General features: G+C 35.1%; 1 protein-coding gene across 5 annotated transcripts in view; it reads left to right on the forward strand.

Annotated features, from left to right (window-relative positions):
• Positions 1 to 26,133, forward strand: part of LOC150100408 (zinc finger CCCH domain-containing protein 10-like) — a 135,072-nt gene that overhangs the window by 8,049 nt on the left and 100,890 nt on the right. The gene's annotated exons all lie outside the window — the stretch shown is intronic.

The following is a 26,133-nucleotide window of genomic DNA, read 5'->3' on the forward strand; positions in this document are numbered from 1 at the left end:
ACTCATTCTCAGAGATCGCTCCACATGCAGTTCTTTAGATTATGATCCCATCAAAAAACTGAAAAGTTCTCTGTCAAAAAAGTTTCTTCCTAGCATCCTGAAATCACAAAAAAAAAAAAAAAAAAAAAAACCTACCATCAAACCCTTCAGTTTCCCCCCCCCCCAATATTATTATTATTATAACAGTGTCTCCATGGTGTCAGAAGACTCATCGCAGGAGACCCCACATTGACACACTAACCATTATTCCATTATTTACACAATACCTATCATACTTCTCCTTAAATTCATTCACAGATGAAGCATTCACAACCACCTCTGGCAATGCATTTTACTCCTTCACAACCCTCCAAGTAAAAAATCTTAACACCCTTGTTAACCACACTCTTAAATAATCTCCAGGAATGGCCCCCCTCGTTCTCTCCCTTCCTGAACTGGTCTTAAAAATGTCATCAGCATCAATCCTGTAAAATCCCTTTAATAATTTATATGCTTCTATCATATTCTCCTCTCCTATGTCTATCAGCTAGTTTTTGGAGCCCACAGATCTTCAATCTATCCTGGTAGGGAACATACCACAGACCTGCAACAATCTCTGTGACTCTCCTCTGAATCCTTTCCACCATTTCTTCATCACCAAGAAATCCAGGTGACCAGATCTGTGCACAATAGTCCAAATGTGGTCTTATTAATGCCTTATAGAGTGGAACAATAACTTCCCTATCCCTGCTTGTTAGTGTGTTCCTCAACAACCATGTAATTTGATGTGATGTTTTGGCAATCTTTGCAATATGCTCTTTAAACTTAAGTTCTCTGTCCACAATGACTCCCAAGTCCCTTGCCTCGTCAACTTCTTGCAGTTCAGTTCCGTTAATATAGTAAACAGCATGTGATCTTATCCTCCTGAAGTGCATCACCTTACATTTAGCCACATTAAACTGACAGCCATTTACTTTAGTCCATATTGCCAGCCTATTCAAGTCATCCTGCAAGATATCTACATCATCTGAATTGACCATCGCTCTTCCCAATTTTGCATCATCAGCAAACAAGTGGACAAAAGTATTCCCAATTCCCTTCAAAGTATTCCCAATATCATTGATGAACAAATTAAACAATTGAGGACCAAGCACTGAGCCTCGAGGTACACCACTAGTTGCCTTCTCCTGGACTCAGCTCCTCCGTAAACCACTCTTTGATATCTATCGACCAGCCATCCTCTAATCCATATAACCAGCTTCGGATCCATACCCATTTGCTCTGATTTATGCAACAGAGTTCCTTGTGAAATCTTGTCGAATCTTTGCAAAGTCCAGCAGTATCACTGAGTAAGGATTTCCTTTATCCAACTCTATTGTTACTTTATCATAGAAAGTAAACAAGTTACTGAGGCAAGCCCTACCTTTCACAAAACCATGTTGTCCCTTATAAAGTATCATATTTCTGTCCACCAAGTCCTGAATTCTAATTTTTACCAATTTCTCCAAAACCTTAACCACCACTCCAGATATATTGATTAGTCTATAATTGGATTAGATGGCTGATATGCCATCTAATCCAATTGCAGTGTTAGTATTAAGGTTCTGTAATATATTAAGCACCATTATTTCGTCTATCTCTAGACTCTCATCAGTCAATGACACATTTGACACTGCACTATCACAACCAAGGTGGTACACTTTTGCAAAATGATCACTAAGCAACTCAACTATTTGACTTGCTTCTGTTATTTCTCTACCATCTACACTTTTTAAAGTAATCTTTCCATGGTTATTCTTCCTTTTACTTGCCACACGAAAGAACTCCTTAAGGTTTCTTTTGGATTCATCAGCTAGCTTCCATCTCATAATTAGCTTTGGCTTTCCTTGCCATACAGGTGACTCTCTTTGCTTGTACCTTGTACTGCTCATGGGAATGCTCATCACCTTTTTCTTTATACTTCCCCCACAACCTTTTCTTTATCTGCAACTCTTGCTTAATAATATTATTCATCCATCTTACTCCTACTTGATTTCTCCTTCTGACTCTGGGAACACACTCTGATACAACTTTCTTTAAATACTCCTTGAGAATCTCCCAGGCATCATCAACATCTCTCCTGTTCAATTTCTCATGCCATAACATTGCAGAAAGCTGACTTCTCAGCTTGTCATAATCACCAGCCTTGTAATTCCACATATACCCCTTCTTAACAGAATATTCAGCACATCTTACAATCTCCCAGGTCAAGACCACATGATCGCTTTCCCCAAGTGGAGACAGTGTAACTAAATTACTTATTGGTATGTTCTCCGATGTTATGACCAGATCTAACAGTCTAGAATCTCTTGTCTCTTCTGTTACATGCTGTCTCAGGTAGTTATCTCTTAACAACTGTATAAACTCCATTTCCTTTGTTCCTTGTGACCATTCCTTCTTCCAATCTATGAATTACCAAAAAAAACCACAAGCCAAATCCCCCCCCCCCCCAAGACCTATAGTAGATACTACAGATTCCTCGTGCTATAAATTAGGAAAACAGTTATCAAGCTCTCTTACTCCCCACACTCATATCCCATATAAAAAAAAAAAACGGTCACTTCATATCCCATATAAAAAAAAAACTCGACCCATTTTAAAACTTTTATTGAAAATTTGACATTAATAATACAGATATTTTCATTAGTTTTTCTTCCTGGTATTACAAATCCATTTTTCTCTGCTATCCATTCTGTATATTTCTCTTGGAAGCCCAAAATTTATAAACACATAGAGGGTACCTTTATTGGTTCTCTCCTCTCAACCCCCTTACCAATTTTTTTATGGAATGTTTTGAAAAAGCAAGCTCTTGACTCAGTCCCTCTTAAGCTTTCTATCTGATTAAGATATGTAGATCTCTCTTTAGTCTCATGGCCCAGACACATTAGTCTCTTGCCTCAATAGTCTTCACTCTAGACTCCAGTTTACTATGGAAACAGAAATTAATAATAGTTTAACCTTTCTGGACACCTTGGTAACACATCTACCCAATGATAACCTTTCCTTATCAGTATACAGGAAACCCACTCACACAGTCAGATACATCACAAACTCTTCCCCCCCCCCCACTTTCAACAACATGGTATCCAGTGGCGGCCCATGAAGCTTTAAGTGGGGGTGCTGCCTATACAAAATAATTTTAAAAATAATTATTTAAATTAAGGGGATATTAAATCCCACATTGTTTTAAAACCAAATAAGAAACTCTAAGATTGGAATCGGAGAGTTTCATGCCGAATATAGTATAATAAACTATAAAAGTATCGGCGACTACTACCGTGAGCTAATGCAAGTAGTCCAAGTACGTAGTACAAACTCGGGCAACTCACAGCAAAGGTGGTAAAGTTCTGATCGCTATTCTTGGTATTTTCCATAATGTAAAACACATCTCCTAGGAAATGTATGCTGTTATTACATTATGGTGGGAGGTCACTACCCGGACCGGTTTCAGCCTTTATTGAGGCTTCATCAGTGAGTAGCTAGACCAAATTAATACCAAAGGGTATAACAAAAAGAACTTATATACTCTGCTATATATCTTTAATATCCCCTTAATTTAAATAATGTTTATATCGCTGAAATGAAGCCTATTGGCTCTTTATATTTAAGTAACTTAATGGGTGCACCTTTTGGGCAACTCATATAGCAGAGTATATAAGTTCTTTTCGCTATACTCTTTGGTATTTATTTGGTCTAGCTACTCACTGATGAACCCTCAAAAAAGGCTGAAACCAGTCTGGGTAGTGACCTCCTACCATAATGTAATAACAGCATACATTTCCTAGGAGATGTGTTTTACATTATGGAAAATACCAAGAATAGCGATCAGAACTTTACCATCTTTGAATTTCTTATTCGGTTTTAAAACAATGTGGGATTTAATATCCCCTTAATTTAAATAATGTTTATATCGCCGAAATGAAGCCTATTGGCTCTTTATATTTAAAAATAATTATTTTGTATAGGCAGCACCCCCCACTTAAAGCTTCACAGTCTGCCACTGATGGTATCATTAAAATACTAACCAACAGAGGATAAAACCTTTGTTCCAGTGAGTCCTCTCGTATAGCAGAACTTTATCACGTACACTGCACTTTTCTGATAGCTACAGTTTCCATAGTATCAAAAAAAATATTTAATCCTTCTCCGAATCCTCGACCTTCTCTTCAGAAAGATTTGAGTAATGCTATCATCATCATCCCCTATGTTGGAGGATTTTAGAAAAAATAGCCAGAATCTTAAAGGAATACTACCTCTGCACAGCTTTCAAGACCCACTTGAAACTAGCTACCTTTATCCACCCCACTAACGACACATAATTCAAAGATCCTTGTCTCCTCCACGTGTTCTAGTACATTCCCTCTAATAAAGTATGCAGCATTCCCTCTGTTGATTCCAAATTCAAACTTTACACTTTGATACATTAATGTTGGAACCCAACGACTTATCTACCCCCCCCTCCCACCCACCCCAAAAAAAGAAAAAAATCCTGATAAAACTGTAGACTTTTTTAAGTAACAAAAGTAAAACCAAAAAACTCCCACAAAAACATCAGTAATACTTTCAATGCAAAAACAAAAACCTCATCCATTTTGTCAATGTTCATGACCTTAAGAGTAATATAAATGATGTACACCATCACTACTACCACCTTACAGTCATCTAAAACCATATCTGTTATTCCTAATGGAACCTCAGCACAGTGACAACAAATACCATCTAGCTCAGCTACCTGAACTACGCTTTACACAATTCCTTCCATCGCGAGGGACAGCATGTGTGCATCCTTTATATCTGACATTCCATGTCAGAGAATATTAAGCCTTAACTCTCCCCCCCCCAAATGTTTGATCTGTTCTAGGCCATGCTTTCTTCGCTTGCTTAGTTGCATATTTTGCTCATAACATTCTGATAACTACTCTGTTTTCTTTCATTACCTATCTCATCTCTAAAGTTTGATCTTTTGCAGTCAAAATTACCTAGTGAGGTGTTCAGGAATTCACTGTTCACAACTCAAACTGGCTTCTCCTTCTCTAATTTAACTGAACAAACTGGTAGGATACCAAGCTATTTTATTTGTTATTAGCAGTGACCTAACATAAATCGTTCATCTTTCCACTAAAATGATCATCGCCATCCTGATATTTTTTTTAACCAGCTTCCTTTCCAGATACATTGTAGATATTGGTTCTCTATCCAACTCAGAACATAACTTCTTCCATTCCAGGTTTCCTTTACAGTGGTACATCCTTCACCAGCAGTCCTAAGTCTCATGGCCTTGCATTACAGTATAGCCAAATGGAATTCCAGCTCCTTTCCATGTTCTGATTACTGTTTCTGTTCTGCTGATCCAAACACCTGTTCTGACCTATTCCAGCAATGCTAACTGGAATGAAGACATTCATCTCCCATTCTATCCCAAGTTCTTTGACCACTTTCCCACCTTTGGCTCTATAAGCAGGTATACCAAGGCAGTCCAAGATAAAAATCCAGCTTATCACATATGGCTTGAGATTTTTTTTTTTTTTTTAATTTAAATCCTGCGAGCTTGCAAATAAGTAACTAAATCTCTTTCTCTTTATGGTAGTGCCTTGTTAGCTTTCATTATGCCATCCGTGAAAGAAATGAAGCTTTATAATAGTTTGCTAGTTTTGATTTCATTAACTGACTTAAAGCAACATGTTTTTATTTATTTATGTATATACTAGGTTCCTGACTTAGTTAATCCTTGGTGCAGCTAAGTACTGTTTTTCTCATAGAAGAAAACTCATTTTTTAATCTTGCAACTCAGAAAAATCAATTGATAAACACTACTATATACATATATCTCGCTGGTATCATTTATCTGGGAACCAAGTAATTTGGTCCTTCCACAAACTCTGCCCTTTTATTTGAAATATTCCTCACTTTGGTAAAAATGTTATCTTTTTTTACTATTCCCTCTTCATACAATTCCTCACCCTATCACTACACAGGGTCATGATCTGTAATCTTGTTTCTTTAGTTGATGCCATCCCAGCAGTCTTGATTTTCATTCCGCTACCAATCATCAAATCCTCTTTTCCCTGCATGGATACACACTCTCCACCTTCTCAATGATAATTTAATTTTATTTGTGTACTACCATTCTGACTCAAATGCAGACCATCTCATAGCAGATAGTTTACTCTATTTGTATTTATTCTATACATCCACATATTTAAGGCACGTCTTCTTGTATACCATAGCTCTTAGCAGATGGATTAGATGGATAATGAAACCGGATCAGACCAATATGGTCTATATCCATAATTAGCCTTATGATAATGATATTTTCTTTTTTTATTATTAAATTTTTATTTTTAATTTTTCATCGTCATCATCATCATCAAATTCCTGCCATGTACCAGGGGTGTAGAGGATATGATAGTACTGCATGAAAAATTTACATCATTACTAACTTCCTATCTACAGTTATCCTCCAAATCAGTCTTTACTTGTCCAGACTCCAACATTATCAGATCTTATATTTCTATCATTTAAGGCACTTTGTACCGTACCAAACCACCTATATCTTGGTCTTCCCCTGGGTCGTTTTCCTGCCAACCTGGCAGAGAACACTTGTTTCGCTAATCTTTCCTCGCCCATTCTGTTTAAGTGACCATACCACCTGAGATTAGCTCTGGTAACACATTCTTGGATGCTGACAATGTCAAGTTCTTTCCTAATATCCTCGTTATTAATATGATATTGCCATTGATGCCATCTGTTCACACCTCTAATCCTTCTCAGGACTCTCATATCTGCGGTCTCTAGTCTTTGGTCAAGTGTTTTACTTCTCACCCAGCTCTCAGATCCATACGTTAAAACTGGTTTGAACACTGTCTTGTATACAGCTAATTTAGTGTTCCGACTAATTTCTCTCTTATTCCATATGAATTTATTCAATTGACTTCCCACCATACCAGCTTTGCTGATTCTGTTGTCTATTTCCATACTTAATTTACCATCTTCACTAAAAATTGAGCCTAAGTAGCTGAAATGTTTTACTTGTTCCACAGGTTCTCCGTTCAAAACACTGTTTACATTTTCAATGATTCTACCTATTTTCATTGTTTTTGTCTTTTTATTGCTGACCTTCATACCATATCTATTATAACAGTTATTCAATTTAGTCAGGGAATCCTGCAAACTTGTAGCAGATTTATTTAGAAGTATAACATCGTCTGCATAAAGCAAAGAGCTGACATTAACATCTCCAGTTCTAATATCATGTTTAATACCACCTTTCTTTCATAATGTGATCCATATAGATAATGAATACCAGAGGGGATAATGTACATCCTTGTCTCACACCAGATTTAACATTAAACTATCTTCCTGTACTTCTTTCAATTCTAACTGCAGGCTTACAACTCAAATAAAGACCAAGTATTGCTTGATATAATATCCCATTTACACCATATAACTGTAATGTATTGAATAGCTTCCATCTTGGAACCTTGTCATATACCTTTTCCAGGTCGACAAAACTTAAATACAGATCTTTGTTATATTCCCATGATTTCTCAACTATTTGTCGTAAAGTGAAGATCTGATCCTGACAGCCTCTATTTGTCCTGAATCCAGCTTGTCCTTCCTTCCACAATTCTTCTCAACCATTTCTCAAGTATACTGGCATAAATCTTTCCCGGAACACTCAGTAGGGAAATACCTCTGTAATTCTCACATTCAGTTTTATTTCCCTTTTTATATATGGGTACTATTAGAGCTCTACTCCAATCATCAGTATGGATATGTATTCCTCACTGCATGCTTGGTCAGTGTTTTTTACCATTGTGCTGTCACCACAACTTGTTTCATTTAGCAGTTTTTCAAAGTAATTACTCCATACTTCAAGGATATCTTTTTCTCTTGTTTTCATGTCACCTTTATCATCTCTAACTCCTTTTACAGCACTCTTTCCTCCATTCTTCTTCTAAGCTTCTTCAACAACCTCAGAATATTTTACCATTTTCTTGATATTTATTTTCTATGTTCTTGCCAAAGTCCTCCAATGACTTTTGTTTAGCTAGTTTTACACAGTGTTTAGCTTTCTTACTTTTGTCTCTGTATTCTCTAAGAGCATAAGCTGACTTATTTGCCAGGAACTTTTGATATGTTTTCTTCTTTTCCTTCACTGCCTCTTTAACTTCCTGTGTCCACCATGGAGTTCTAATTTTTTTATCCTTGCAGACAACCTCACCGCATGCCTCTCTGGCTGAATCAATCAGGGTTTTCTTCAAGGTTTGCCACTGAATCTCCAAGGTTTGGTTCTTGTTATCAAATCTTCCATTTTTTTTCAATAATCTTTGTGTATTTTAGTCTACAGTTCACATCTGAGAGCTGCTCAACTTTTGTTCGCTTTAAAACTTTCTTACATGTCATTCTTTTCAATATGAAATTCAATTTTATCATGCTCAAGACTAAATAGTGATCACTTCCAATTTCAAATCCTCTGTACACTCTGGTGTCCTGCACCAGAGAGAAAACATCACTATCAACAATAACATAGTCAATGAGACTTTTCTTATTCCTTGCCTCTTCTCCCCATCTGAATTTGTGCACATTTTTATGTTGGAACATGGTGTTAGTAATAACCAGTCCATGTCCTGAGCAGAAATCCAACAGGTATTTGCCATTATTATTAGCTTTACTCTTTTCTCCAAATTTTCCCAAAATATTTTTGTATGTCTGACAATCACTTCCTACTCTGTTATTTAGATCCCCAACAAGGACCAAGGACCAACTTTACCTTTTTCATTGTGTCAGTAGCTTTCTCTAGTGCATAGGTTCCCAAAGTGGGTGATACCACTTCCCTCCCAGTCGTCGCTGAAGCCTTCTAGGGGGGGCTATAATGGGATCAGAAGATTTTGGGGGCGGTTTAGGGGTCGGTGGCTCTTTATAGAAGAAACTAATAATATATATTTAAAAATTAATTATTTTCGTGATTTTGCGATTAGATAATCATTTAAATTTAAAATTTAAATATTGCATTTTAATTCATCTTATGCCTGTCTTACAAGATCAATTTTTTTATCAATTTTCTATTTCAATTATTTAATCATTTGAAAATTTACCTTGTCAGATAGAAATAGATGTCAATTTTCTATGTCAATGAGAAAATTGAGCATGTATATATGTGTGTATAATAGGTTATGTTTACAGTAGCAAATATATTCATTATATTTCATTTCAAAATATATATAAAATATATAAAACCACTTTTCTAATTAATTTGTACAAAAATAAACCCAATTTTATATAATTTAATATTACAAGTAAGAATTGTTATATTGCTAACTAGAGGGAAAAAAACAGCAAATATTATTCGAAACTTATTATACTGTTTTCTGTGGTTATGTTTTTTAGGTTTGTTGTTTATATCTTGTGTAATTATTTTATTTATTAATTATTATTTATAATTATTCGGACAATGTCGTGGTCGGACAAACAAACGTGCAAAATGAAAAATTGAACGTGTCATACAGGATATTTTAACTTCTATTTTTTATATACTTAAAAAATTTATTCATTTTTTGCTATTGTAAAAATTGATCGTGCCATACCGGCTTTAGTCTATCCACGCAGCAGACAAGTCTTAACTAGTATGTCGGTCAACTATTACGTAGGTAATTCACTCAATTCAGCATGTCTTGACAGGAATATCGGTGCTTGCAGTGACTTGTTCAAAGCACGAGTACGATGGTATCGCAAACAAGTCAATGCATGCAAGTCGATTTGGGCTAGATTTCAAATCTATAAATACCAGTGGTTTAGGAATAAGTTTCATTATTTTTTGTGTGCTTTGCCAACAATCATCAATCAAAAGTAGTGTGATGGATAAGTGGAGTCATACAAAGTGTAAATTAAATCTTTTATTTTGTGAATATTTTTGCAAATTTTATTACTTCATTATGTCTGAATATAAGAAGAAATATCGGCAGTACAGTATTGAGTATTTGAAATGTGGTTTTATTCAGTCTCCTATGAACCAATTATTACCCATGTGCTTGATTTGCTAAAAAGTGTTTTGCAATGAAGCCTTCTAGGCTACAAGAGCATTTGACTAAAATGCATGCTGACAAAAAGGACAAAGATTTGTCCTATTTTTAAGTACTAAAAGAAAAATATTTTAAACATCTAACTATATCAAAACTTTTTACATCGTCCACTAAACAAGATAATGACGGATTACAAGCTTCTTATAATATTTCATTATTAATCGCAAAAGCGGGAAAACCACACACAATTTGTGAGGAATTAGTCTTGCCGGCAGTAAAAGAAGTAATAAACACTGTGCTTCATAAGCCAGTGTCAGATATCATCAGGAAAATTCCTTTGAGCAATAATTCAGTGCAAAGAAGAATCGATGAAATGGCTGAAGACATTGAAAAATCATTGTGCGATTATTTGAAGACATGCCAATTTTCCATTCAACTCGATGAATCAACTCTCCCAAATAATGAACCACTACTCTTATCATACGTACGATTCATAAAAGAAGAAAAAGTTTGTTAAGAATTATTATTTGCTTGGAAGAGAATACAAAGGGAGAATCTATTTTTAATATCATGAATAAGTTTTTTCAAGAGAAAGACATTCCTATTCGTAATATTTTGTCTGCTGCTACTGATGGTGCTCCAGCAATGACAGGGCGCCACAAGGGTTTCGTAGTGCATCTGAAACAAGCAGTACCAAATGTACTCGCTATACATTGTGTTCTTCATCGTCAACATTTGGTTGCGAAAAATTTAAGTGAACGCCTGCACATGTCGCTCCATTATGTTATTAGAGTAGTCAACAAGATTAGAAGCAATTCATTGAGTGACAGATTGTTTAGCCAACTTTGTAGTGAAAACGATGAATATTTCAATCATTTGCTGCTTCACACAGAAGTTCGCTGGCTTTCAAAAGGTATTTGTCTGAATCAATTTTACAATTTGTTTGATTCAGTACTAGAGTTCCTAGAAAACAGAGACGATGGATTGCGGGCCAACCTGATTACATCCAAAAATGACATCGCTTATTTGACAGACCTCTATAAAATATTTAATGAAGTCAGTCTACAACTACAAGGTGATTAATTGAATTTAATTAAAACAAAAAATGTTATTGCCGCTTTTGTAGGGAAACCTCTTCTGTTCAAGCGGAATATGGACCGAGGGGAATATAGCCACTTTTCAAATTTATCAGCAGTGTCTCTCAAAAAGGAAGATTTACTTACATACTGCCAACACTTGGAGGTGCTCCATGCTGATTTCAATGAGTGATTCAAGGATATTCTAAACATGAATATACCAAATTGGGTTCTAGATCCTTTTTCACATGTAAGCACAGCAGGATCATCAAATTTAGAAGTGGAACTCATATAACTCACAACAAATGAAGAACTAAAAATAAAATTCAAAACTGGATACCAAGAGTTCTGGCTTCAAAAATCAATACCGACACTGTACCCTGGATTATGGGAAATAGTGCAGAAATTTTTAATTGCATTTCCATCCTCTTATTTGGCTGAACATGGGTTTAGTGCTGTAATGAATTTACTATCTAAGAAAAGGAACCGATTGCATATAACTAAGCGTGGCGATTTACGACTGTTTTTAATGAAAGTTGAACCCAATATTAACAAACTTTTAAAAATGCACCAGGCTCATCCTTCACATTAATTTGTTATTTTTTCTTTGTATTTTTACTTTGTAAGTTCGAAATAAACCATCTAATACATTTGATGGTGTTTTAATTATTACAATAAGATTCTTACTAATGTAATGCAATCTCATAATATGTATTCCGAATTTTCATATTTAAACCATTGTATGAAACTTAACATTAATTTGTTATTTTTGCTTTGTATTTTTACTTTATAAATTAGAAATAAACAATTTTCATATATATAATAGTGTTTTAATTATTACAATAAGATTCTTACTAATGCAATGCAATCTCTTAATTGTATTCCACATTTTCATATTTAAACCCTTGTATGAAACTGCATAATGTTATTCGAGCATACATTTTACAATCTTTACATATGGGGTACGTTTCATCAAAATCGGTATAGCAATAACTGTTCAAGACGAAGCACATATTGGCCACTTCTTTTTAAAAATTTAATGGCATAAGCAGTAATGTATCATTAGTTGCTATTTAATCAAAAATATCAAACAGCTTGAACGCGGAAAACTGTTATAATGGGGCGCGTTACAAAATTTATGTCTTGCAAAGTGAGCGGTGGCCTGAAAAAGTTTGGGAACCTATGCTCTAGAGCCTCAAAAAATTCCTATACTTCTACCTTAGTAGAGCCTTCTGTGGGACCATAGGCACAAATAAGTCTCATTGTCCAGTTCCCCATTCTGATATTTGCCCACATCACTCTACTTGAGATTGCCTGCCATTCAAGAAGATTAATCTCGTATTTAGTGTTGAATACTATGGCTACTCCTTCTTTTCCTTGATTGTCATTGCCTGAATATAACATTTTGTATTTATTGCTCAGAAAGATCTCACCAGTTTTTGTCTTTTTTGTTTCATTCACCCCTATTATGTTGATCTGGTACTTATTTAATTCCTCAGCTAGCTCCATTTCTTTGCCATTCAGGCTTTTTATGTTGATAGTACCGATCTTTAACTCTGGTGATGTTGAGTTGCGGTGTGTTTTCAGATTTGTTCCAGTAGCTGAGTTTTCGCTGTTTGCCCTGGTTCCCTGGCGAAAACAAAGGGGAGCCTTGTTTAACTGAGCGACGCCCCAGCCGGCATGAAATTTTGTCATGTTGTACCATCGTTTTTTTATTTTGGTTTAACCAATAAGAATACAATTTGGTCTGCTAAATCCCAAATTGCCAGCCCATCCTCATTCGTTTGTTCATTCAGCATCTAGGTAGATACCCAACAGGATGCACCACGAGAAGGTGAGGATTGGACATTAGGTCAGAAGCCCTGGTCGGTTCTCCACATTCCTTTAAAGGCTAGTGGAGGTCTCCTCTCAGTTATATAGCTTTGACCCTTAAGCACTCCTTTTAATTTTTGTATTTACTTATTTAAAGGTGTGTTGGAAAGGATGGACTGATGTTGTGGAGAGAGAGAAGAGCACGAATTGGCTGTGTTGATTGGGATGAATGATTTGTGAGGAAGTGCAAGTGAGGATGCATGGGATTTGAGACTGTTACATTGAAGAGAATGAAAGGTAGAGTTGTGTGTTGCCAAGGAATGATAGTAGGCAGCTGAGGAGAAGGGTAAAACACAACTCTACCTTTCATTCTCTTCAATGTAACAGTCTCAAATCCCATGCATCCTCACTTGCGCTTCCTCACAAATCATTCATCCCTATCAACACATTCAATTCATGCTCTTCTCTCTCTCTCTCTCTCTCTCTCTCTCTCTCTCTCTCTCTCTCTCTCTCTCCACAACCTCAGTCCATCCTTTCCAACATACCTTTAAATAAGTAAATACAAAAATTAAAAATAAAATAAATTTAATAATAAAAAAAAGAAAATATCATCATCATAATGCTAATTATGGATATAGACCATATTGGTCTGTTCTGGTTTCATCATCCATCTAATATCCTTTTTTTGAGGTCTACCCAGTCTTCTCTTTCTAATCGGTTTATATTTTATCTGTTTAGGATATCGAGTGTTTGATAATTGTTTAATTTTTCATCTATTGATTTTGTTTTTAGTTATTTTAAAATATTTTTATTCCTTTTTTGGTCTAATAATGTGTATTTTGCAGTTCTTCTCATGAATCTCATTTCACTTGTTTTTATTCTTTGTTTATTGCCCAAATTTCACTACCATATAATAATGTGGGCACTACTAAAGATTGTATATTTTCAAGCGTGTTTCTTTTTGTACTATATTTGGATTGAGTATTCTATTTATCAAACCTATAATCTGTAAAAATTTTGCAGGTTTTAATTTTACGTGCTTTTCTCCTTCATATGATATGTCACATCCAAGATAATTGAAAGTATTTATCTGTTCTGTTATTTTATTAGTAATAACTATTTTACTTCTAACTGGAGTTTTTCCACAAAATGCCATTGTTTTAGTATTATCTATGGATATTTTCATTCCAAACTGTTCTACTATAATGTTTAAATTATATATTGCTCTTTGTAAATTGTCTTCCTTATCCGATATTATTCCCTGATCATCTGCAAATAATAGCGTATTCATTTTGTTATTCTGGGAAATTTCTATACCTGGATTGTTTAGGGTGTTCCACTGTATTAATATTTCATTAATGTAAATATTGAAAAGCGTTGGAGACAGAGGGCATCCCTGCCTTACTCCTTGATTTATAGATTGTTTTTCAGACATTTTTTTCATTTATTTGCATTTCATTTCATTATCTTTGTATATATTCAATATTGCGTGTAGTAAAATATTAGATATATTTATTTTTTTTGTAATATACCAAACAGTATATATCTTTTTACTTTGTGAAATGCTTTTTCTTAATGTATAAACAAAAGATGAGTTTTTTCTAAATTGAATTCTCTTCTTTTTTTCTATAAGTAGTTTTAAACAAAAAGCTGCATCCATTTGTAGAGCATCCTTTCTAAATCCATTTTGACATTCTAATAATATTTTTTCACTGTATATTTTCAATTTTTCATTAAGTATTCTACTATATATTTTGTAGCATGTATTCAATAAACTAATACCTCTGTAATTAGCAGATTTTGTTTTATCCCCCTTTTTAAATATGGGTATTACTATACTTGTAATTCATTCTATTCGTATTTTTTCATTTGTATGTATTTTATTTAAAAATTTTAATATTCTCTGATGAAATTTTTTTCCAGTAAATTTATATAGTTTGGAGTTTATCCCATCTTCTCCTGCTGATTTGTCATTTTTTTTATTTTACTTAGGTTGTCTTTTAATTCTTACATTGTTATTAAATCATTTGAATTATTTTGTAAGTTTTTGGTGTAATTTTTTATTTTTATTTTTTATGTTAGTTATCTGTCCAAAGATCTGTAAAGTAATCCAAGAATTCTTGTAAATCTATTTTGTAATTTATATTTGCAGTTTCTTTTATATCTGCATTTATGTGTTTTGGTATTTTATATGCATTGGGTCTTATTTTGTATATGTCATTTTCTAGATATGATACAAATTTTTTTGGTTCTCTTTTGGCTATTTCTCGTCTTTTTTTTTTATATTCAATTCATCTTCTTGTTTTTTACTACTTAACCATCTTTTAAAGGCCAGTTTTTTATTTTCAATTATTGTTTTTTTTTATTTCAGGGGTGCTTAAGGGTCAAAGCTGTATAACTGAGAGGAGACCTCCACATAGCTTTTAAAGGAATGCGGAGAACCGACCAGGGCTTCTGACCTAATGTCCAATCCTCACCTTCTCGTGGTACATCCTGTTGGGTATCTACTTGGATACTGAACGAACGAGGATGGGCTGGCAATTTGGGATTTAGCTGACCAAATTGTATTCTTATTGGTTAAACCAAAATAAAAAATGATGGTACAACATGACAAAATTTCATGCCGGCTGGGGCATCGCCCGGTTAAACAAGGCCCCCATTGTGTTTGCCAGGGAACCAGGGCGAACAATGAAAAGTCAGCTACTGGAACAAATCGGAAAACAAACCCCAACTCAACATCACCAGAGTTAAAGATCGGTACTATCAACATAAGAAGCCTGAATGGCAAAGAAATGGAGCTAGCTGAGGAATTAGATAAGTACCAGATCGACATAACAGCGGTGACTGAAACAAAAAAAGACAAAAACTGGTGTGATCTTCCTGAGCAATAAATACAAAATGTTATATTCAGGCAATGACAATCAAGGCAAAGAAGGAGTAGCCATAGTATACAACACAAAATACGATGCTAATCTTCTTGAATGTCAGTCAGTCTCAAGTAGAGTATTGTGGGCAAATATGAGAATGGGGAACTGGACAATGAGACTTATTTGTGCCTATGTTCCCATAGAAGGTTCTAGTAAGGTAGAAGTGGAGGAATTTTTGAGGCTTTAGAAAAAGCAACTGACACAATGAAAAAGGAAAAGTTGGTCCTTGTTGGGGATCTAAATAGCAGAGTAGGAAATGATTGTGAGACATACAAAAATATTTTGGGAAAATTTGGAGAAAAGAGCAAAGCTAATAATAATGGCAAATATCTGTTGGATTTCTGCTCAGGACATGGACTGGTTATTACCAACACCATGTTCCAACATAAAAATGTGCACAAATTCACATGGAGAGAAGAAGCAAGGAATAAGAAAAGTCTCATTGACTATGTTATTGTTGATAGCGATGTTTTCTCCCTTGTGCAGGACACCAGAGTGTACAGAGGATTTGAGATTGGAAGTGATCACTATTTAGTCTTCAGCATGATAAAATTGAATTTCATATTGAAAAGAATAACACGTAACAAAGTTTTAAAGCAAACAAAAGTTGAGCAGCTCTCAGATGTGAACTTTGTGAAGTGCATATCAAAATACACAAAAGATTATTGAAGAAAAAATGAAGGAGTTTGAGAACAGGAATCAAACCTTGCAGATTCAGTTGCAAGCCTTGAAGAAAGCCCTGATTGATTCAGCTAGAGAGGCATATGGTGAAGTTGTCTGCAAGGATAGAAAAATTAGAACTCCATGGTGGACACAGGAAGTTAAAGAGGCAGTGAAGGAAAAGAAGAAAGCATATCAAAAGTTCCTGGCAAATAAGTCAGCTTGTGCTCTTAGAGAATACAGAGACAAATGCAAGAATGCTAAACACTGTGTAAAACTAGCTAAACAAAAGTCATAGGAGGACTTTGGCAAGAATATAGAAAATAAATATCAAGAAGGTGGCAAAATATTCTGGAGGTTGTTGAAGAAGCTTAGGAATGGAGAAAAGAGTGCTGTAAAAGGAGTTAGAGATGATAAAGGTGACATAAAAAACGGGAGAAAAAGATATCCTTGACGTATGGAGTAATTACTTTGAAAAACTGCTAAATGAAACAAGTAGTGGTGACAGCACAATGGTAAAAAACACTGACCAGGCATGCAGTGAGGAATACATATCCATAGTAGAAAAAACCATCAAAGGCTTGAAATGTGGAAAGGCAGCAGGAGTAGATGATATTCGATCAGAAATGCTGAAGTATGGTGGTATAAGATTCTTACAGTGGCTGCACTGCATAGTATAGAAAGCCTGGACAGAGGGACGAATTCCAAATGATTGGAGTAGAGCTCTCGAAGTACCCACATATAAAAAGGGAAATAAAACTGAATGTGAGAATTACAGAGGTATTTCCCTACTGAGTGTTCCTGGCAAGATCTATTCAAGTATACTTGAGAAATGGTTGAGAAGAATTGTGGAAGAAAAGCTTGGTGAAGAACAAGCTGGATTCAGGCCAAATAGAGGCTGTCAGAATCAGATCTTGAGTTTATGAGAAATAGTCAAGAAAGAATGGGAATATAACAAAAATCTTTATTTAATTTTTGTCGATTTGGAAAAGGCATATGACAAGGTGCCAAGAGTGAAGCTATTCAATACGTTACAGTTATATGGTGTCAATGGGGCATTATATCAAGCAATACTTAGTCTTTATTTGAGTTGTAAGTCGGCAGTTAGAATTGAAGGAAGTACAGGAAGATGGTTTAATGTTAAATCTGGTGTGAGACAAGGATGCACATTATCCCCTCTGTTATTCATTATCTATGTGGATCACATTATGAAGGAAAGTGGTATTAAACATGATATCAAAATTGGAGATGTTAATGTTAGCTCTTTGCTTTATGCAGATGATGTTATTCTTCTAAATAAATCCGCTATAAGTCTGCAAGATTCTCTGACTAAATTGAATTACTGTTGTAATAGACATGGTATGAAGGTCAGCAATAAAAAGACAAAGACAATGAAAATAAGCAGAATCATTGAAAATGTCAACTGTGTTGTGAATGGAGAACCTGTGGAACAAGTAAAAAATTTCTGCTACTTATGCTACTTGGTACGATTTTTAGTGAAGATGGTAAATTAAATATAGAAATAGACAACAGAATCAGCAAAGCTGGTATGGTGGGAAGTCAATTGAATAAATTCATATGGAATAAGAGAGAAATTAGTTGGAACACTAAATTAGCTGTATATACAAGTCGGTGTTCAAACCAGTTTTAACTTATGGATCTGAGAGCTGGGTCAGAAGTAAAACACTTGTCCAAAGATTAGAGACCGCAGATATGAGAGTCCCAAGAAAGATTATAGGCGTGAACAGATGGCATCAATGGCAATATCATATTAAAAACGAGGATATTAGGAAAGAACTTGACATTGTCAGCATCCAGGAATGCGTTACCAGAGCTAATCTCAGGTGGTATGGTCACTTAAACAGAATGAGCGAAGAAAGATTAACAAAACAAGTGTTCTCTGCCGGGTTGGCAGGAAAACGACCCAGAGTAAGACCAAGATATAGGTGGATTGATACGGTACAAAGTGCCTTAGACAATAGAAGTATAAGATCTGATAATGTTGGAGTCTTGACAAGTAACAGACTGATTTGGAGAAAAATTGTAGATAGGAAGTTAGTAATGATGTAATTTTTTTCATGTAGTACTATCATATCCTGTACACCCCTTGAGGGTACATGGTAGGAATTTGATGGTGATGGTATTGTTTTTATTTCATTGTCCCATATATCATTTTTTATTTTTATGATATTTTTTGTGTGTTCCTAGAGTTTAATATGCTACTGCTGTAATAATTTATTTTATATTATTCCATTCTTTCTTAATGGCTTCATTTTCTTGTGTTTTTTCTAAGTAGTTATTAATTCTCTGTTGGTATAAATTTCTTATATTCTCAAAATATCGTCAGATTGCCAACATGACTAATGTACTATAATTGTACAACATTTTGTGAGTGGGGAAAAAAAAAAAGAAATCAACTGTTCTCACCCCAGCCCTCTAAAATAATGGAGAAAGTTATTAACATGGCTTATAAATTGGAGTTCATTCCCATTCCCCAGTTAATCACTAACCACTAGTAGAGAATTTGTTATTTTCAATCCATGGCAGATCTCATGGCTTATACTTAACAAGAATATAATTTCTTGTTAAGTATAATTTACTCTCTGAACCAGCTTGAAAATACTTGCCTATATCACCAACCTCTGGATACTTGGCATGGAAGAGTTCATAACCTATGCTCTTGCTCTTGACATTTCCAGAGCATTTGATCAGAATTGGTGTCTGTTGCGAAAATTGCCATCCTTTGATCTACCTTACATCTTCTGTAACTAAATATCCAGCTTTCTGGCTGTTCACTATGTCATGGTAGATGAATTCCTCTTTTTAAACTTCTCTGCCAATATCACATATCCTCTTTCTCCTATATGTAAATGCTTCCTTTCACTGTCCTCCATAGTTTGCTTATCATCCTTGTAGTATACAAACATTCCTGGCTTCAAGATGTGCATTAAACATGAATATAACATAGTCATCTTCACCACTTGCAAATATCCTATGTTTCTTTTCACAGAAATGATCTCATTCATTTGCTTTACCTTTGATAGTGCCAGATCACTAAACAAGATCAGACCTTCTTTTTGTTGAATTGGTTATTGCTTGATTTATTTGAAAAATGTCACATCAATAGTTTCCTCAGCATTTAATAAAACTTGTCATCTGTCTGCTCAGGATGTTACTATGGCAGCTGATGTGAAGTCATTAGCCTCTCTGTACAGGTAGCCTGGTTGTGAAGATACTTCACCATCAAACTGTGTTTGTATAAACCTGTCTTATAAGAATATGCTCTCATAATTTATTAACAGCACTAAGCTCTAGCTGTGTAAGTTGGGCTGTAGTTGTGAGTCACATGATCTTAGTACAAAGATAGATATAAAATAGGTTTATACAAAGATATACACAGCCTAAAATTCTATTTTTTTTACAAGGATTAAGATTGGTAGGGAGAAGTAGATAGCTATAAGTTTCTTTTCATTTTCTTTTGGTATTTGACTTTTGCAATGTTGTTTAATAAAGGTAACAAATTTGAAATGTCTTCAGTTCTATTTCATTCACCTCTGTTCTCTTATGTGTTCTTTTCCTGACATTATTATGTCATCAGGGCTTGAAAAATTTTGTATTGGCTCACCAGTCAGGTCTCATCCAGGTTGGAGTACCATGGTCATGTATTATATCGTATTGTGTGTTCATTCTTGGATCTGGTCAATTTATATGCTTTTGTTAATACATATAAAAATTTGAGAAACTTCTCCAATCTTGGAGAAGTTTCTTGGGACTTTAGTTGGGAAATGAATTTCATCATCTAGTGTGAGACCAGAGCCTTGAGCATGCTGGAGGACTGAAGTAGCATGAACAAATTCCATGTTAGCCAACTCAATACTAATGGACTACAGTTGCAACATGAAAAAAAGAACAAAAAAAAAAACTAATTGTATAGTAGGGTGTTTATCATTCTTTCACCCAGCTAACTCTTAACAATATACTAATCCCCAGTTCACCCATATACTGCTCACGTGTTAGGGGTGGAGCACATGAAACTTCTCAAAAAATTCTTGATGCTGTCCAGAGGGTGTAGTTTGTCTTATAGATGATTCTTCTCTTACAGATTCCTTTCTATTTCTTCACAGAGATAGGAATGAATCTATCTATCTTACAGGTCTTACAGGTACGTTAATGGTCCATTGAACTGGCAACCATAATTCCTCCACTTTCTGTTGCACCTGTTAACACAGCGTGGCCCATAAGTGACAAAGGGGTTTAAACATGTTATACTTTTTTTATTTATTGTTTTTATTTTTATTTTTATTTTATTGGTATTATTTATTTATTTATTTATTTATTGTTATAATGAAATAGAAAACCTGGAGATTATTTTTATTAGGAGATTATTTTATTATTTTTATAAAAAACATCACATAAATGCCTTCCATTTTTGGCTTTACAAAGACAGGTCATTTCTACAACATGTTCCATGATAGCTGTTAATGTGTCTGGCTGCAGTGTCCTAATTTCTGCATGAATGTTCTCCTTCAGCTGTTGGATTGTCAGTGGCTTGTTAACATACATCTTTTCCTTCAGGTAACCCCATAGGCAAAAGTTGGGAGCTATCAGATCTGGAGAATGTGATGGTCAATTAATTGTAGATCTTCACAAAATTATTCACTCACCAAAAATGTGCCTGTCTAGACTGCTGGGCAGTGGCCCATCTTGCTGAAACTACATCTTGGGTCTGTCCTCTACCATAGGGGAAAAAAATTCGAATCATGGCCCGATATCACTCCCCAGTGACTGTCACTGCATTACTACTGTCATCTTGGGCCTTACTTCTTTCAAGATGACATTACAAATGTCATCTTGAAAGAAGTAAGGCCCAATGATTCCCTGTGATGTTACACAGATCATGCAGTTGAGAGAGCGCATGCTGGTGAACAACCCTTGGATTCTCCCAATCCCAAATCCTGTAGTTCAGCTTTGTTATGAAACCATTGAGGTGCAAGTGAGCCTCATTGGAACATAATCAGATGGTGGGTAAAGTCGTTTTCTTCACTAGCTAATTGTTGAAAGCTTACTGCAAAATTTACACATTGGTATAATCTATCAGCTTTAATTCCTGTACTAGTTGGATTTTCTATGGAAATAAGTGGAAATGATTTTGAAATGTGCTACAGTGATATCCGAGACATACACAGCTGGCCAGAATGGCTTCAGGTCAGCATTCCTGGTTCTTCATTACTGTCCTGCACACATTGAATGTTTTCTTCTGTCATGACTGAATGGCGTCTCCTGAATCATGACAGGTCATGTATAGAACCCTTCTTGCTAGAAATGTTAAATCAAGTGATGAATCGTTGTTTCCATGGGAGCATTTCTGACATTAAAATGGTGGTGATATGCCCTTTGCATTAGAATAATCAAATGCTGAGTTTTAAAATAAAATTACACAATTTCAGTTTGTTGTTAGGTTGTGAACTTTTCCATGATTAATTTCCCAAATGTTCCTTAGAATGCCTGAAAAAATTAATAATCAGAAAAGTTATTCACATTTGAAACTCCTTCGTGACTTATGGGCCACCCTGTATAAGAGCTGCAGCTGTCCAGCATCCTTTTATTATTCAATTGCAAACTCACAGAACCTGCTTTCACCTCTCTCCCCTGGAATAGCCTACTACAAGCAGTATTTCCAAATAGCTACAACCTGCTGCAACTCTTCAAAAAATGTCAATAAACTTTATTTAAATTAAGGGGATATTAATCCCACATTGTTTTAAAACCGAATAAGAAACTCAAAGATTGGAATCAGAGAGTTTCATGCCGAATATAGTAAACTATAAAAGTATCAGCAATTACTAGTGTGAGCTAATGCAAGTAGTCCTAGTTCGCAGTACAATCTTCTCTCTGACTCCTCACCTGCACCCCAGACATGGCATGGATGTGCTTATAGGTCCTTCGACCTCTCGTGTATGGGATCAGTATTAAAAAAAATAACAAAAAGAAAAGTATAGCTTTGGGACAACATGCCTTTGAACAATAGTAGGATATACATGACAAGATCACATTTCTAATACTGTCACTCTTGAAGAAAGCCAGCAAAGATCTCTAATAGAAACAATTTAAAAAAAAGTCAGATGAGATGATTGGGACACAAACTTAGACATTCACTTATGCTCGGTGTTCTTGCTCTCCACATGTGAACTAATGAGCACAGAGTAAGAGGAAGACCAAGAAAACATTTTTGGCAGTACATAAGCAAACTTCTTTTTGAAGATGAGGCTGGTATATCTGACATTTACCATTTGAAACAAAACAATGCAGCTTGGCTCCCTTTCATCGAATAGACTTTATCTCCATGAATTATTGTTATATGAATATTTTTGTATATATATATTTTCCTATTTATACATGAATAAATGACAATGATGATTATTATTATTAATGAATAATGGACATAATAATTTTCATTCAATACAGTATGTCTTGAATTACTCTTATGAAAATGTCAGTTTCTTCTATGCCATTATCAACAAATGTTCAGGGTAAAAACATTCAGAGTCATCAGAAAAACTCCTAATAAAATAAAACCATTAGGGCTACACATGTAATGTGTGGAATGCATTAGCTGCCTCTTTAGAGACCGTGGTTTCAGTTGATGAAGCTTGTGACTGAATTTACCACACTGGATTCCTCAATTTAGATGTGAAAGGAGGTTATCCTCACCCTAGGGCATGGTGGCTATTTCATGTGATGGTGTGATTTGTTATGGATGCATGATGTACAAGCTCAGATTTTTCCTTCTCTATTCCACATACATACACTTGTAAAACACAACCGTGTCGTGCTTGGGTAAGTGTTTATGGAGAAAGAGATAATCTGTTAATATGCTTCTTAGAGTTGGAGGTTGTACTCAGCGGGAAAAACAGTATTGGAGAGAGATTTTTCTAAAGTATAAAGGTGAATGCAATGAAATTAAGATTGCTAAGATGTTCCTTAATGCTTATTTCAATATTCTTCTTGTCTGACTATGAAGATAGACCAAAAGAACATGGAATAATGTAAATATCCTGGTGTTTATAGAAAGGTTGCTGTCTTTTAGAAATCTAAGGAGCTAATGGACAGTGGTTTGGATAGGCTTGTAAGCTACCCAGATATGATGCTTGAGTACTCATGATATCATAGTAGGACAGCAATCCTGATGGAAAGATATCCCATATATTGAATGGAAGACTTTGGTTTTTTAAGGAGTGAATAGTGCCTAATTTTTGAAGGGATGGTGAAGAGACAACGTATGAAGATTGCATGCAGTATGAGTAGGCCTATAAAAATTGTCCAATGAAAACACTGTTTTATTTTATTTTTTTAATTTTTATTTTATTATTATTATTTTTTATTTTTTGAGATTAAAACTTCAAGAATAGGTGTTTTATCTGTGCTTTCTAATTCCATTGTGAGCCAAATTGAGAATGAAAAAAATTTCAAAATATAAAGACATAATTTTATCTCCATCAGACAACGTGTTTGGGGGGAGTTTGAGCAAGGATTTTTTTTTTTTTTTTTCCATTTAAAGATCAGCATGGCCAGACCAAAAAGTTGCTAGTAAACACATTTGTTCTTCCATTTAAAGATGCTGGATTAAGGCAATGATAAAATAGTTCATTGACAACTGGATCTTTATCAACAGAGATGCTGATGTAAATGAGAGACTATCCAGACTCGCAGGAATGTCAGCCAGTGAAATGAAAAGATGTGACTGTTTATGTATGAAATCATGGTAGAATTCTTGATCTATGAGTTCTCAATGTAGTGTTTTTAATAATCTAGAAAGATATTTGGATAATAAATAAGTTAGCAAGCTTATTCCACTAGTGATGGGTCTCAGAGGAATACAAGTCCTGTGAATCTCAGGTAAGCCATATAATTTTAGAATTGTACAGTAGCGAACAAATTAATCTGAACGCTCACATTGTAAAGAAAAATTTTAATTTCGCAAGAAAATAAATACAAAAATGAAACTCCAACTTTATCTAATATTTTATATGTGCTCCTCTGTTCCTAATAAGTTCATTAATTTGCTTAGGCATGCACTTTGCTAATGTAGAACACATTTTTCTCATTTCTGCATCTTGAAATCATACTTTCATAATAGATTGTATCAGGTTATCCTTTGTATCACAATTTAATTTTTCAAGTCTATGGCTCACAAATTTTCTATTGGGTTAATGTCAGGAGAGTTACCTGGCCACTGAAGCAATTAGATGTTGTGATTTTTAGGAACTCTTTCACTTTTTTTGAAGTTTGGCATGGAGCAAGATCCTGTTGAAAGATGACTTGTTTGTCTTTCTGGATCTCTGGGACCACTCTTTTCTCCAATATTTTTATGTATTGTCACTTTTTATCATACTGTCAACAGGCACAAGTGATCCTCGACCATTATTTATAAAAAACCCCAGAACATCTTTTTAGTTGGGTGTTTAGGAGCTTGTTGAAGGTGGGCAGGAGAAGTCTTCTCAGCCACTGATTTGTGAACATAGGATACTCGCTCTCCTTAGACAAAGAAATGGCTCTCATCTGAGAACCTTCTTCCACTTTTCAACAGTCCAATATTTTTACACTTTTGTCCACTGGAGCCCCTTTTTTACATAGCCTTCATCAGCATTTGTTTCATTTTTGGCCTGTGAACAGTCCTCCCTGCTTCCAACAATCTTTGATGGACTGTCATGTCAGAAACATTAATCCACTAACTGCCTAGTCTCCATTTAAGTCTACAGGTGACAATCTTGGATTCATTTTGGTTTTCCTAACTAGTAAACGATCTTGAGTAAGTGTAGTTTTCCTTTTTCACCCAAATTTAACCTTAAATAACACTGACATATTGGTAAGCTTTGACATGTTGTCATTGTTTACCAATATTCCCTTAATTGATACCTTAACACTCTTAAAAAACATTTTTCCTTCTGACATCCTAGATCTCTTTTCCTTTGCCATCTATTCTTGTTATTTTTCTTGGAAGAACAAAATCTATAAGCAGATAGAAGGAAACTGCCATGGAGTCCCCCCCCCTTGCCAATTTTTATATGGAAGATTTTGAAAAATAAGCCATAGACTCAGCCCCCCCCTCTCAAACCTTTCATCTGGCTAAGATATGTAAATGATGTGTTCTCTATTTGGCCTCATGGCCCAGACACATTAGAAGCCTTCCTCAGTCACCTCAATGGACTACATCCAAGAATCCAGTTCATGATGGAAAAGGAAAAGAACAATTGCTTACCCTTCCTAGACACCTTAGTTACACGCCTACCAACGGTACACTTTCCTTCACGGTATATAGAAAACCATGCACACAGGCAGATACATCCACAAATGCTCACACCACCACCCTGCTCAACAATATGGCATTATTAAAACTCTTACCAAGAGAGCCTACAATCTTTGTTCCAGTGGAACCACCCTTACAACTGAGCTTGACCACATGCACAACACTTTCCTCTCCAATGGCTACAGAGATCACAGCATTTAAAAAATAATCAATGCCTCCCCCATTCCCCGGTCTTCTCTTCAAAAAGAGTTTAGAAATGCCGTCACCATACCCTACATCCATGGCACATCTGAAAAAATAGCCAACATTTT

This window comes from Typopeltis vanoorti, chromosome 13 (genome assembly GCF_054136105.1).
Source record: "Typopeltis vanoorti isolate ZY-2024b chromosome 13, IOZ_Tvanoo_1.0, whole genome shotgun sequence".
Lineage (NCBI taxonomy): Eukaryota > Metazoa > Arthropoda > Arachnida > Uropygi > Thelyphonidae > Typopeltis > Typopeltis vanoorti.